Source organism: Pogona vitticeps, chromosome 1 (genome assembly GCF_051106095.1).
Source record: "Pogona vitticeps strain Pit_001003342236 chromosome 1, PviZW2.1, whole genome shotgun sequence".
In the NCBI taxonomy this organism is placed as follows: domain Eukaryota; kingdom Metazoa; phylum Chordata; class Lepidosauria; order Squamata; family Agamidae; genus Pogona; species Pogona vitticeps.
Window position 1 is genome coordinate 339,267,359 of NC_135783.1, and position 14,441 is coordinate 339,281,799.

The window sequence follows — 14,441 nt, forward strand, 5'->3', positions numbered from 1 at the left end:
GTCTCGAGTTCCTCTGCCCCTTCAAAATCCAGCTTGTACTTCTGGGAGTTCTCGGTCCACAAACTGCTGAAGTCTGCCTTGTACGATTTGGAGCATAACCTTGCTAGTGTGTGAAATGAGTGCAATTGCACGGTAGTTGGAGCATTCTTTGGCACTGCCCTTTCTTGGGATCGGAATGTAGACTGATCTTTTCCAATTCCCTGGCCACTGCTGAGTTTTCCAAACTTGCCGGTATATTGAGTGTAGCACCTTAACAACCTCATCTTTTAAGATTTTAAATAGTTCCACTGGAATGCCATCACCTTCAGTGGCCTTCTTTTTAGCCAGGCTTTCTAAGGCCCACTTGACTTCACTCTCCAGCATGTCTGGCTCAAGGTCAGCAACTACATTGTCTGGGTTGTCCGGGATATCCACATCTTTCTGGTATATTTCCTCTGTGTATTCTTGCCACCTCTTCTTGATGTCTTCTGCTTCTGTTAGGTCGCTACCATTTCTGTCCTTTACCATGTCCATCTTTGCACGAAATGTTCCTTTAATATCTCAGATTTTCTTGAACTTATCTTAGGGTTTTTTCCTTTCTATTATTTTCCTCTCTTTTTTGCATTGTTCATTTAAGAAGGCCCTCTTGTCTCTCCTTGCTGTTCTTTGGAAGTCTGCATTCCATTTTCTGTTACTTTCCCTATCTCCCTTGCATTTTGTTTCCCTTCTCTTCTCTGCTATTTGTAAAGGCAACATACAAGAGTGCAATTATTCCAACAGAAGCAACAGCAAGCTACAAATGACAGTTACATTTTTTAAAAGTTATGCATTTTCCCAAAAAAAGTGTGAAAGGTGGTACCTGCTGCCTTTTCAGTGTAAGAGTAATCAGAATCACCAGATTCTTCTTGAATTGTTGCTACAGCAACAAGCTGCAATGTAACTATACTGAAGAGGGCAGAAACAGTTAAGGAGCATCGTTGAGTCCCAGTGAGTATAGAATTGCAGTTTTAAGTCCATCAATGGGATAGTTACTAGAACTGGAACAAAGCAATGCAACCTGAATTTGTTTTGTGGAATGTCTCCCCAATTTCCACTGAGGTTTCAATTATTCATACACAAACTTACTTGGGAGTAACTTCATTCGATAAAGACTTCTAATTAGACAAGCACAGCTTTGTATCAAACCCCCCCATCCCCCAAATACTGCATGGAAACACCTTATAAACCTCTGCTTTCAAATATAGCATTTTATGGGGTCTGTGAGATATACTTGCACTTTCATTTTTTAAAAAAGTGACAAATCCAGATTTTTTTTAAAAAAAAAAAAAGGTTTTCCTCATATTCAAGTTCTCAAATGGCACAGAACAGGGTGGCACACTGAGGCTTTTTATTTTTAACAAGACTGGGCCTCGCTGTCCTTCCTGTGGAAATATATTTAACACTGTAAAAGTTCCCCTTGACATTTAGTCCAGTCATATCCGTCTCTAGGGCGCGGTGCTCATCCCCATTTCCAAGCACTAGAGCCAGCGTTTTGTCCATAGACCCTTTTCATGGTCACATGGCCAGCGCAACTAGACACGGAATGCCGTTACCTTCCCACCATGGTGGTACCTATTTATCTACTCGCATTTTTACATGCTTTTGAAGTGCTAGGTTGGCAGGAGCTGGCACAAGCGATGGGAGCTCACTCCATTGCATGGATTCGATCTTACGACAGCTGGTCTTCTGACCTTGCAGCACAGAGGCTTTTGCGGTTTAACCCACAGTGCCACCACATCCCTCATTTAACACTATACCTATGAATTAAAGTCTGCTGCTGGGAATATAATGTGCCCTTTTTACAAAAGTACATTCAAAATTATGTAGATGCTAAAGTACCTCACACTATGTTTACTGTGGCACGTGTCTCCGTATTCAGAGGACAAGCCCTTCAGAAAATTATGGGGTTGTCTCAGATAAATTGTTGTAAGTGAAACCACTTCCGTTCCAGCTGTTTGGAAGAACATGCTGTTATCTGTCCAACAAACATGACTCAGGAGTCTTCCACACTGAGCGTTTGTTTTGTCTTGTTTTGCTTGTGTTTTCCTTGCTTGATGATAAGAGATCACAGGATTTTTCAGAACAGAGCCTTAACTGTCTAGCTGCAAGGTGCTTCAGCACTGTCCATGCACTTCTGTGAGTCCAGCAAAGTCATGTCGCCAGTGTGACCTATATGCAACATATACGATCTATCACTGTGCTACAGTCTTTTCTTGAAGAAAAGGTTTTGCTTAGTGTGTAGCTTAAACCAATGACATCTCCAGCCATGATCATGGATGCCTTGATTTGCAGCCACCACTCTGGTTCCTATTTAAAGAAGACTGAGATATGAATATTTTAGCTTAACCAATGTGGTCATTTTTTTTAAGATTAGCGAAGGCAATCCCCCCAGAACAGGATCTCCTGCAGGGTTGCATCTGGTAGCCTTCTCCAAGGGCAAGTTGATCTGCAAGCATTGGGAACAAGCAGATCACTTAGGCACATGTGATGCAAGGATATAACACCTAGTGGGAACACAAGAACACTGACCTATCAGGGTCAATATTTGTTGTCTACCCAACAGATGGAATTGTGCAGGAATTGTGTGGCCATATGTGGCTTCTGAAAGCTTTCCGTGCGTCTCCCAGACTTCCAGTTGTCTGTTTTGGAAAAGACAAAGGATGGAAAATCCCAGTTCCAGAAACCACCAGGGAGCGTGATTGTTCTATAAAACAAGACACATCTTGCCCACAGATTATTTTATTAAAAAAAAACATTTCAGAAAAAATGTAAGTGATTTTATGCTTACTTCCAGTTTTGGAATTAGGTTCTTGGGCGACCTGCAGAGGTCTGAGTAAAAATGGAATGGGGGTTGGCCTTAAGTCCTTGGGAAGCTACTAATCCTTGGTCTATACTGATAACCACCAGAAGTCCAAGATTTCAGAGCAAAATGTTTCCCATCCTTATCAAGAGATGCTAAGGGCAAGTGATGGTGACTGGATTCACAGGGCAGGAATCCACTCTGGATTTTCATCTGAAGTTCACAGAAGCTGTCCAAAGTGCAGAGCCTCTCCCCAAAACAGCTTCAGCATCTCTTGTAGCTCGTGTAAAGTTCAGACCAACATCAAGAGTGGATCAACCACCACCAACATCCCCATGAACCTGGAATCACCTGTTGTTTATGCAGGGGAACACCTTCAGCCAGGCAAAGCATATGTTCTGCCTCTGATAGGCACGAACACTGCTGCAGTGGGAACCGTTTCAGAGGTAAATTGGGAACAGCATCTCCTGCAGAACTGCGGCAGGTTGCCTGTTTATAGCTCTGCCTTTTGGGTCCATGGGAGGGATTTGTCTCTTCAGGCAGAGTGTGTGAGGAATTGAATGTGGCTTAATCAAATAAACTTCCTCTAAATTATGCAGCAGAAAATGGTTTAGGCAGGGACTTACAGAGCAGATTTTGCTACAGTCTCCCTCAGTAGACCACCCCTTATTCACTCAGAGACTCTGGTAATGGGAAAGAATAAAATATTTCTCATCACTTACAGTTCTTCACATAACAAAAAAACAAATATCATTGTGTAAAAATGTTACCTTGTTACATTACTGAGCTTAACTGGCTAGCTAGCTTCATTACTGTCTAACCTGCTGACAGAACACTTCACACATAACCGTCTTCAGACTCCTTTGCTGACACTGATTTCAGCCAAACATTGACTGAAAAAAAGGTGTGGGGGGGAAGAATCTGAGCTTGAGAGGAAACAATCGGCTGCTACTGTGTTGATTGACATTCAAACCTGGTCCAGGAACCTTCCTCTGGAAGGCATCATATGTAGGTTTGCAATATATCCAACATTGACTGCATTCTATTCATTACTGTTGTTTGTTTTTTTAAAAATCCACAATGGCACCATGAGCAGGTCATCTAAAGTACACTGGTGTGCCTTGGCATGCCATTTGGAAATTGCCACCTCTAGGTTGCAAGCTCTTGAAAAGTACAGAGTCTTCTCCTTTGGAACCCTTTCTGATCTTCATCAAAGCCAAAGCAAAACATTCACTCCTTTTTCTTCTGTAACCTCTATTTTGTCCTTCCTGATGAAAACATGATAGGAAGTCACACTTTCAGCATGTTCTTGACCATCCCTTGACTGTCATGCCAGGAGCAAGATTCTTTGCAGACAACTCAAAAAGATAGCTTTGGTGAATATTTTCAGATCCCGCTAGAAGAAGCAGAAATGGTATGGAAGGAGAGACGTGACTATGAAAGGAACAGCCTGTTGTGATGCTCAGAATGTGGCAACCAAGACCCCAGAATACAGTGGTGCCTCACAAGACAAATGCCTTGCACGACAAAAAACTCGCAAGACAAATGGTTTTGGCAATGGGATTAATGACTTACAAGAAAATGTTCCTATGGCCCTGCTTCGCAAGAAGAATGTTTTCTGTTTTTTGTTCCTGACTCATGTTTGCTGATTTTTAAATGTTTTTCTATGATGTTTAAAAGGTTAAAGTTTTTTGATTGAAATTTTTAAAATCATCTGCAGAATATGTATGGCTTTAAAGAGCACTTAGTAAACCCTTTGTAAACCAAATTTGACTTTGTTCTGACTTTTTTTGCCCATAGGAACGCATTAATTAGATTTCAAAGCATTCCTATGGGAAAACGCATTTTGCAAGACGAATTTTTCGCAAGACAACTCCCAGAAAATTCTTGTTTGTTTGTTTTTTTGCCTGAAGTATTTTGACAGTTCTAGACAAACACAGCTCTTCCAATACTGCCTACTAACTACATGGAGTTTCTAGCAATCTAGTGACTTTTGATAGTCAAAAGAACATACCTGTGAGTTAGGAAAAGACACCATCAATGTAAAATACACCAAGCCATATCTCAAGGATCATGTCTGAGCCTGCCTGAGTGTTAAGATTATCAGGGGAGACCTTTCTCTTGGTTCTGCCACCTTCACAGGTGCACTTGGTGGGGACACAGGAGAGGGCTTTCTCTGTTGCTGCTCCCAGACTCTGAAGGTCCCTCCCATGGGAGGCCATGCCGGCCCCATCTCTACATCCTTCTGCAAGCAGCCAAATACCTTTTTCTTCAGGTAGGCTGTCTCTTAGCGACTGGTTGCCTGAGTGGGGTTTTAAAATGGATAGTTAGTTTATTGCTTTGATTGTGGCTTTGGTGTTGCTTTGTCTTTTAGTGGTGGCATCTGTTTGGTTCTTTTTACTATTTGCATGCTTACTCTTTTTAGCTTTTTTTTAATATTGCCTTTTAATGATGTAAGCCACCTTGGGTCCTTCTTACGGAGAAAGGTGGGGTGGGTTAATAAATAAATAAATAAGTAAGTAAGTAAATGAATGAATGAATGAATGAATGAATGAACGAACAAATGAATGAATGAATGAATGAATGAATAAATAAATAAATAAATAAATAAATAAATAAATAAATAAATAAATAAATAAATAAATAAATAAATAAATAAATAAATGTACAAGCACTAGTGTGTTGGTTTGGTGGGTTGTTTTGGTAAGCAGATTTTACAGCTTACACACATGTCCTGCCAAAGCACTGCCCTTGCCCCCCCCCCCTTGGCAACAAAAGCCAAACCCACATCTACAGACTCTGTGGCTGCCTTCGGATCTATTACTCCTCAGTCATTAGGACCTGCAGACTTTTAGTATTGATGAAAGCGAAGAAGTGACGAAGAGAAAGTTGAAGCGAAAAGGAAGTTTGAATACAGGCAGTTTGATTGAAACCAAACACTTCCTAATCCTTACAAAAATTGTGCTACATGACATTTAGGTTCTTACTAAACAGATGCACATAATCTGTGTCATGTTTCTCCAACTGCACATCTATCAGTTCCCAGCTGGACTGTTTTTTTCAAACTGTACATTTTACGTCCAACTGTATGCTTAAAACAAAACAAAAAAAAAACCACTGACAAAACACTACAAAAAATCTCCAGTCAGGGCTTTGCACTACCCACCACCCACATGCAGAAGGTTTCAACAAACTCAGGACAAGAATGTGCTCACCCGCTCGTACCTCCCCCTGTGTCATCACTCATGCAACACAACAGCTATTCTGTTTTAGAAATTAAACAGGAATGTCAGACCTTCTGTTTTGGATATAATTTGTGGCTATATCTGGTTGCTTCTTTCAATGGCTGAAATACTGTTGGTTAGCATTAGTCACAACTACACTAGGCCCACTGAATCAGGGGAGATCTGGTGAGTCAACCCCTCTGTAAGCTCCATTGATTCAATAGGTCTTCTCTAGTTGCAGCTTACTATGCTGAGGAACAGGATTTCAGCCAATAGATCTCAATTCCATCCACAATTTAACATAAGGTTACCAAATGAGGCACCTTTTTTCAGTACTGATTCACATTACTAAAAAATACAATTAGTAAACAATTGTGGAGCAACGGTCTTCTCGGAATATACCTGGCCCCATCACTGGGGACTTTTTAAAAACTACTAAAAACCTGGTTATGTAGACAGGCATTCCCAAATCAAAAAAACATTCTGATGCAATAGTGCTTCATATCCCATCCATCTAGACCAGTGGTCTAGGAACAGGGGTAAATTACCCCAAATTGGGTAAACGTGAAAATCTTGGGGGTAATGAGCAGAGTGCTACCCCCTCTCTCCCACCCCCACCCTCTGCAGCCAAACCTCAAATTGTAAGCCACCTCTCCCTGTTACTTCATTGGTTGTGGCAGGGCACTTGTAAATCCGTTCTTTCAGAGATCGGAGATAAGCTTGCTTGATTGGTACAGCTGTGGAATAGCCCCAGGCAGTCAACCAATCTGGGGCTTGTGAATGACTGCTTCTGCGAAAATGACTGCAAGCAAGTAAGAGGAGGGAAAGGATCCAGTTAAGAAGGGAAGGAAGGTGCGAGAGACCGAGGGCTTCATCAAGCTTATTTAAATGTACATTGAAAATGGATGGATGGATGGATGGATGGATGGATGGATGGATGGATGGATGGATGGATGGATGGATGGATGGATGGATGGATGGATGGATGGATGGATGGATGGATAGATGGATAGATGGATAGATGGATAGATGGATGGATGGAGGGTGGGTGGATGTGTGTGTGTGTGTGTGAGAGAGAGAGAGAGAGACTCAAAACTATGAAAAAAGGAACAGGCAAGGCTTGAATTAAGGTGGGGAAAAGGGTGGCTTCATCAAGCTTGTTTAAATATATGGAGAAAAATCAAGGGGGTAATGCCAGCTTCTATAAAAAAATATTGGGGGGGGTGGTAAAAGGTAAAAAAGTTCCCTGACCACTGATCTAGACAGAAGTCTACTCTGGGCAGCTAACAAGATCATTAAAACATTTCATAAAAACAATAACAGTATAAGATAACAACATAATATAATTCAAGATGGCAAAAACAAATTAAATAATGATAGGAGGGGAGGCTTGCCTAAAGAGCCACGTCTTGAACTTGCTCTTAAAACCACCCAGCAAAGGAGTCAGGAAAATTTCTGAGGGTAGATTATTCCAGAGATGAGGGGCCACTGCCGAGAAGGCCCGGTTTCTTGTTCTTTCTCTCCAGGCCTCCCTTGGCGTTAGGCCCCTCAGCCACCTCTCCTGGCTAGAGTGAGTGATACGGGTAGTTCTAGATGAGAGAAGGCGTTGTGCCAGATATTGAGGTCCTAAACTGTTTACGGCTTTATATGTCATTGTTAATACTTTGAAATCAATGTGGAAATGAACAGGCAGCCAATGCAGGGCAGCCAGAGTGGGGGAAATATGTTGATGTTTTCTCACTCCAGTGAGAAGGCTGGCCACCGCATTCTGCACCATTTGAAATTTCCACATCAATCTCAAAGGCAGCCCCACGTAGAGTGCATTACAATAGTCTAATCTCAAGACTACAAGTGCATAGACCAGAGTGGTGAGGGTCCCCACATCAAGATAGGGACACAGCTGGGTGATCCGCCAAAGATGGAAGTAGGCGGTGGTGACCACTGATGCTACCTGGGTTTCCATGGTAAGCACTGGATCCAGGTGAACCCCCAAGCTGCAAACCTCAGTCTTCATGGTGAGGGACACCCCCCCAAAAAAGTGAGGGAGTTTCCGAAACCACTGATGGCGGAGCCACCTACCCTCAGGACCTCCGTATTCTCTGGGTTCAGCCTCATTCAGTACCCATTTTAATATGACTCGAGACAGCACTGAAGGGACGAAATGGCATCCACTGTTGTAGGAAAAAAGGAGATGTAGAATTGGGTGTCATCAGCATACTGATGACACCCAGCTCTACTGATGACACCCATCTGCATACTGATGACATGAAGCCCCACACCCCCTGATGACCTGACCCAGTGGCTTCATACAGATATTAAACAGCATTGGGGAAATAATCGAGCCCTGCGGAATGCCACATTTGAGACTCCATGGGGCCAATACATTCTCCCCAAGCTGTACTCTCTGAGGACGGTCTTCCAAGAAGGATAGGAGCCAGGCAAGTGCCAGGCCATCAATTCCCAACTCGGAGAGCCTCTCCAGGAGGATACCATGGTGAACGGTACTAAAGGTGGCTGAGATATTGAGGAGGACCAGCAGAGACATTTATAATATAATATAATATAATATAATATAATATAATATAATATAATATAATATAATATAATATAATATAATATAATATAATATAATATAATATAATATAATATCTAACGTACTGTCATGATTTCCATTCTACTTCATTTTGTTTTGTTTTATTATATTTTAGTTGTATTTTATGTTATTTTTGTTTTGCACCTTTACATTTTTATGAATGTTGTTGACTCTTTTGTGATTATGTTATTGTTGTTGTTTTTTAATTGTTTTAAACCACCAAGAGAGGCCTTGTCTGCCAGATGGGTGATATAGAAATCAAATAAAAATAAAGTACTCACTACCACATGATACAGTATCCTTTCCCGCTGTACCTATGTTTCTATATAAGTATATCACCCCAAGCTCCAGTAATCTGTTTATTTACAACACTCTCATTTACCTGGAAAGAAGGGGGGCAATAAAGCAAGCTGGTAATGCCAAGTTTAATGTAACTCCCGTTCTTACCCAGCAAACTGCACTGCCTTCAGGCTCTGGATGCTACTTCTTCTTGCCCGCAGACTGCAAAATCGAGTATCTGTTTCTTCTTCAGAGGATAAACCTCAGGGACTGGCAAACTTGATGGGTGAGCTGAAGATAATGTCAAGCTAACCTTAGTGGTTCAGGAAAGAAGCAGACCAGACAATAAATTCGCAAAACATCATCATTCCAAATATGCATTTTTCTAAAAACAAAACCTGCATGTTTGCACAGTCCAATATGGAATGCATCCTGCTCTCGTTTCCTGATGACCAGCCACTGAACCAACACAAGCTAATTTGCAACTTGAGAAGCTGCAAAAGGTTACATTAAAGGATACATTGGCTCATGCGCTCACTACCTTCTTTTCATTTTAATCCGTATATTTGTAAATCGGCAGATTACTGGAGTTTGGGGTACTCTCCTTATCTAGGGGGAATGTTAAATCTTATTAGACAAGTGCACACCATCTGAGTAAAGACAGCTCAGAAAGTTCAGCTGGTGCAGAAAGCACCCATCTGGACCTTGACAGTGCCAATATATATTGTATATATAACAAATAGATAACTATTACATTGCAAGGCATCTCTGCTTTTAAGTGAGAAGCTCCCCTCTTGTTTATTCCTGCCCTATGTTGAGTGTGCTGTCTGCATTGTGCCAGTGGATACAGAAACACTTAAATCCAGTATGCTACAGGTTGTTTGGCACCCAATGCAAAAATGCACTTTCATCCATTAACTACAGTGTGTTCCTTTTTCGTCTTCCTGTTTGGTGTTGTTTGTTACAAACAGAAGTTAGCTGAACACGGTGGTACTTTGCCACATTTTGCACCGAGTCATTATACTGCCCCCCACACACACACACACACACAGACACTTTGGACCCACAGTTCTGGACACAGCACTGGCCTTGCATTTGGAAGACAAACGAAGAGATTTTTGTCATTAGGATGTGATTTTTTTAAAAAAAAATTAAAGCACACACAGGCTGAAGGGATGACGTAACGGCACTGATAATGTGGGAAGGATGTCGGTCTTTTGTCCTGTGTCATTTTCCAGTTAAAACTGGGAGCCTGCAGTTTGTCTTACAAAGGAAAACTTACACACCTGGAGCTTGGAAAGCTACTTCTTCATCCCTATTACATGTTACAGCTAGTTGTTGCTACTACTGGTTACTGCATTGTTTAGCAAACAAATAAATATGGTTTCCATTATTTATTGCAGCATCAGATAAGTAACTTGTTGCATTTCTCACTTCTACGTTATGTTTGATTACTATCTATCTATCTATCTATCTATCTATCTATCTATCTATCTATCTATCTATCTATCTATCTATCTATCTATCTATCTATCTATCTATCTATGTCGTCGTCGTTTAGTCGTTTAGTCGTGTCCGACTCTTCGTGACCCCATGGACCAGAGCACGCCAGGCCCTCCTGTCTTCCACTGCCTCCTGGACTTGTGTCAAATTCATGTTGGTTGCTTCGCAGACACTGTCCAGCCATCTCATCTATCTATGTATATATGTATTATATATATATATATATATATATATATATATATATATATATATATATATATATATATATATATATATATATATATATATATATATATATATATATATATATATATATATATATATATATATATATATATATATATATATATATATATATATATATATATATATATATATATATATATATATATATATATATATATATATATATATATATATATATATATATATATATATATATATATATCTATATATATATATATATAGAATCAATAACAGAATGGCATAGAAGATTGCAACTGTGTTCTCAAAGATTAAAGGACTCTGTGAGAATGTTTACTGCTTTTTTAAAAAATTTAAAGTTGGCTTTTAAAAGCCACTAGAAAATGTTACTTTTACACCAATAAAAGTCATTGTTCCCACTCACTATGCTATTTTTAAAATGTAGTTTTGTTAGCTATCATCATTATCAACAGCAAAAAAAAGGAAAAGAAACAAAAAAGAATAGAGGAAAAAGTAACTTTTAACATTTAACTATGTTATTTGTAATTCACCACTTACGAGTTTGGCCCTATAATACGTAAACAGTTACATCCTGCTAGGAACAATTTTAGTAGGGGAAATTAACAGTACCAAAACCCTAATCCAAATTGCAAAGCCTACCAATCATGGAAAGTATGTATTGCGTTAGAACACTGGTTCTTAACCTTGGGTTACTCAGGAGTTTTGGACTGCAACTCCCAGAAGCCTTCACCACCAGCCATGCTGACTGGGGTTTCTGGGAGTTGCAGTTCAAAAGCATCTGAGTAACAAAGGTTAAGAACCACTGCGTTAGAAGAAAAAAGGAGACAATGTTTAGAGTTGTAAAAAAAAAAAACGTTTTGGGATTACAGCTTCTCGGGTTCTTTGTGCTGGCTGAAGGATTCTGGGAGTTGTAGTCTCCCAAAATAACTTTTCCAAGCACACTGGAAATATCTCTAGCACAGCAATCAAGCCTGCTGGATCCCAAAAACTTGCACCTCACTCGGGTGAATAAGCTCAGTGGAAGGCAGAGAGAAGAAGCTCCATTTGATTTTGATGAAAACATGCCAGAAGCGACAGCATGCCTCACACGCAGGATGTGGGGCAATGGATGTGAAAACCTGGAATGGGCAGATTCATCCATTTTGGGTGTGAGATTTGTCTCCTTATCTTCCAAAGATCTGGATTTGAACTTCTGTATAGCCAATTGCATTACAGCTGAATCAGTGTTGCCACCTCTTTTTCTCCATGGGGCGCCTCTCCTTGAACACTGATGTGACAGGCAGGTACAACGCGGTCTTTTCCCTGCCAGGAGTCTCTATCCCTCTTCAATTCGTCCAGTGCAAATGAAGACGAATTTTGCATCAGTTTGATTTCAGTAAGAAATTTCACTTAACCCACATTCACAAATCCCTCCATACTCAGGGCAGAACTGGGATTTTTTGTAAAAAGAAAACATGCAGAGGCAAAACAAAGCAAAAATTGACAAGATTCTTCCATCTGTAACAGGCCTGCATTTTGCTTCCCTGTGTGGCGAGGATGACAGTTACTGAACTCATCTCCTAAACTGTGGCAGCACTGGTGTTAAAGTAAAGTGTGTCAATTATGTAACAAATCAGAAATTAGGCAACTTTTCTCCTGGAGGGGGGCTGGAAAACCCACTTGTGTTCTGCCAAGTCCTCTTCGCAGAAGGAAATAAACCTCCACACATGTGGTGATCTCAGTATTAGCGCCGGGGGAGGAAAGATTAGCTCCTGCTGTCAGATGCTCCCTTGAGGTATCTTGGCAATCTCTCTCTCAGTCTTTCTCTGCTCTTTTGTTTTGCTTCCTCCTGAAAAAGCCTTATTAAACTGATTTCATTTTCTTCACTTCCACAAGGCGCCTGCTGGCGCCAGAAACATTTCAAAGCTCTTCACAGTGGTGTCCTTGTGAAGACTGTTAGCCCCTCAAGGGTCTGGATTTTTGTTTCAGGGTGTCTCTACTGGGATTTAGTCAAGTTACTCTTTTATTATTATTATTATTATTATTATTATTATTATTATTATTATTATTATTATTATTATTATTATTATTATTATTATTATTATTATTATTATTATTACTACTACTACTACTACTACTACTACTACTACTACTATTACTATTACTATTACTATTACTATTACTATTCTGCATTTCTCCCAGTTTGCCCCAAAGAGGAACAGTATGCCTGTCAGAGGATAGTTCCACACATGGAAGCAAAACCAAGCTATTTTCCTCGGGGGGAAAAGGAGTGGTAGGTCATAAGTCGAGTTCGAGTCACTGAAAAAAAAAATCCTGTGTTGAGTTCGAGTCAAGTCACCAGTGTAACTTAAATCCAACTTGACAGTGAGTCCCAAGACTCAGGTCCCCATCCCTGGTTTAAACTGTACTGGCACTAGTCAGCCCATATATATAATTATATACAGTGGTGCCTCGCTTAACGAGGATAATCTGTTCCAGCGAAATTGCTGTAGAGCAAAATCCTCATTAAGCGAAATAAAAAATCCCATTGAAACGCATTGAAAACCCGTTCAATGCATTCCAATGGGCTGAAAAACTCACAGTCCAGCGAAGATCCTCCATAGGGGTGGCCATTTTTGGTCCTGAAGAACAAGGAATCCATCCAAAAACAAAGCAGGGAGCCATTTTACACAGCGGGTGGCCATTTTGAAGCTGCCGATCAGCTGCTTTAAAAACGTAATGCGAAGAATCGGTTCCCGAAGCAGGGAACCGATCATCACAAAGCAGATTTTGCCTATTAAAACACCATTTTGTGATCGCAAAAATGATTGCAAAACAGTCATCGTATAGCGGTTTCGTCATTTAATGAGGCAATTGTTAAGCGAGGCACCACTGTAATTTTTTTTCTGAGGAAACTAGTATGCTTTTAATAGAGACTTGGAGCTTGGGACTTGGTTACAAAGACTCAGACTCGGACCCAAAGACTTGCCAAAAGAAAAAGCTGTCTTTCCATCTCTCATACCTGGACAGCAGCCCGAGTAGATGCTACAGTGGGTCCAGAATGTGGTGGTCAGACTGGTGGCTGGCGTGAAAATGTTTGATCACATAACCCCAGTTATGGCTAGTTTTAACTGGTTACCTGTTGTGTCGTGGATCAGGTCCAAGGTTCTGACACTCACTTATAAAGCCCTCGTGGTTTGGGACCATGTTACCTGTCAGAGCCTCTTTCCCCAATGTCACCTGCCCAACCGACAACCAAATCCTGTCAGGCGAGGCTTCTCCATGTAGCCACCCAGAGAGAGGCCTGAAAGTACCCTACTAGAGGCAGGACCTTCTCGGTGGTGGCACTGAGTTATGGAATCAGTTCCCAGAGGAGCAATGTCTGGCCCCCTCCCTGTACTCATTTGGGAGGCACTGAAAAACACTACTTTTTAGAGAGGCCTTTCACATTGACTCTGGTTGAATGCCTCACCTTCTTTTCCACTTCAATTTGAAAATTGGTTCAGCGCCAAGGATTATTTAAGGTTTCAGGCTATGCTTTATTGTTTGCAATTTAGTGTTTTGTTTTATGGAGCTGGTTTTAACTGTTTGCAAACTGCCCAGAATAGTGTTTTGGCACTAATGAGGTGGTAAATAAATAAATAAACTCCAGCTTAGTGATTTGGAGCACCCCCTGCAGCCAGGTGCTCCAAATCACTAAGCTATCCCTCTAGCTATAGATATGAATAAGCACTTTTAAAAATTCAGCTAATTGTCCTCTTTTCTGTTTTTCTGGAGTAGGAGGACCTTGCCTCAAATGTACCTGATCATACTGCATTTT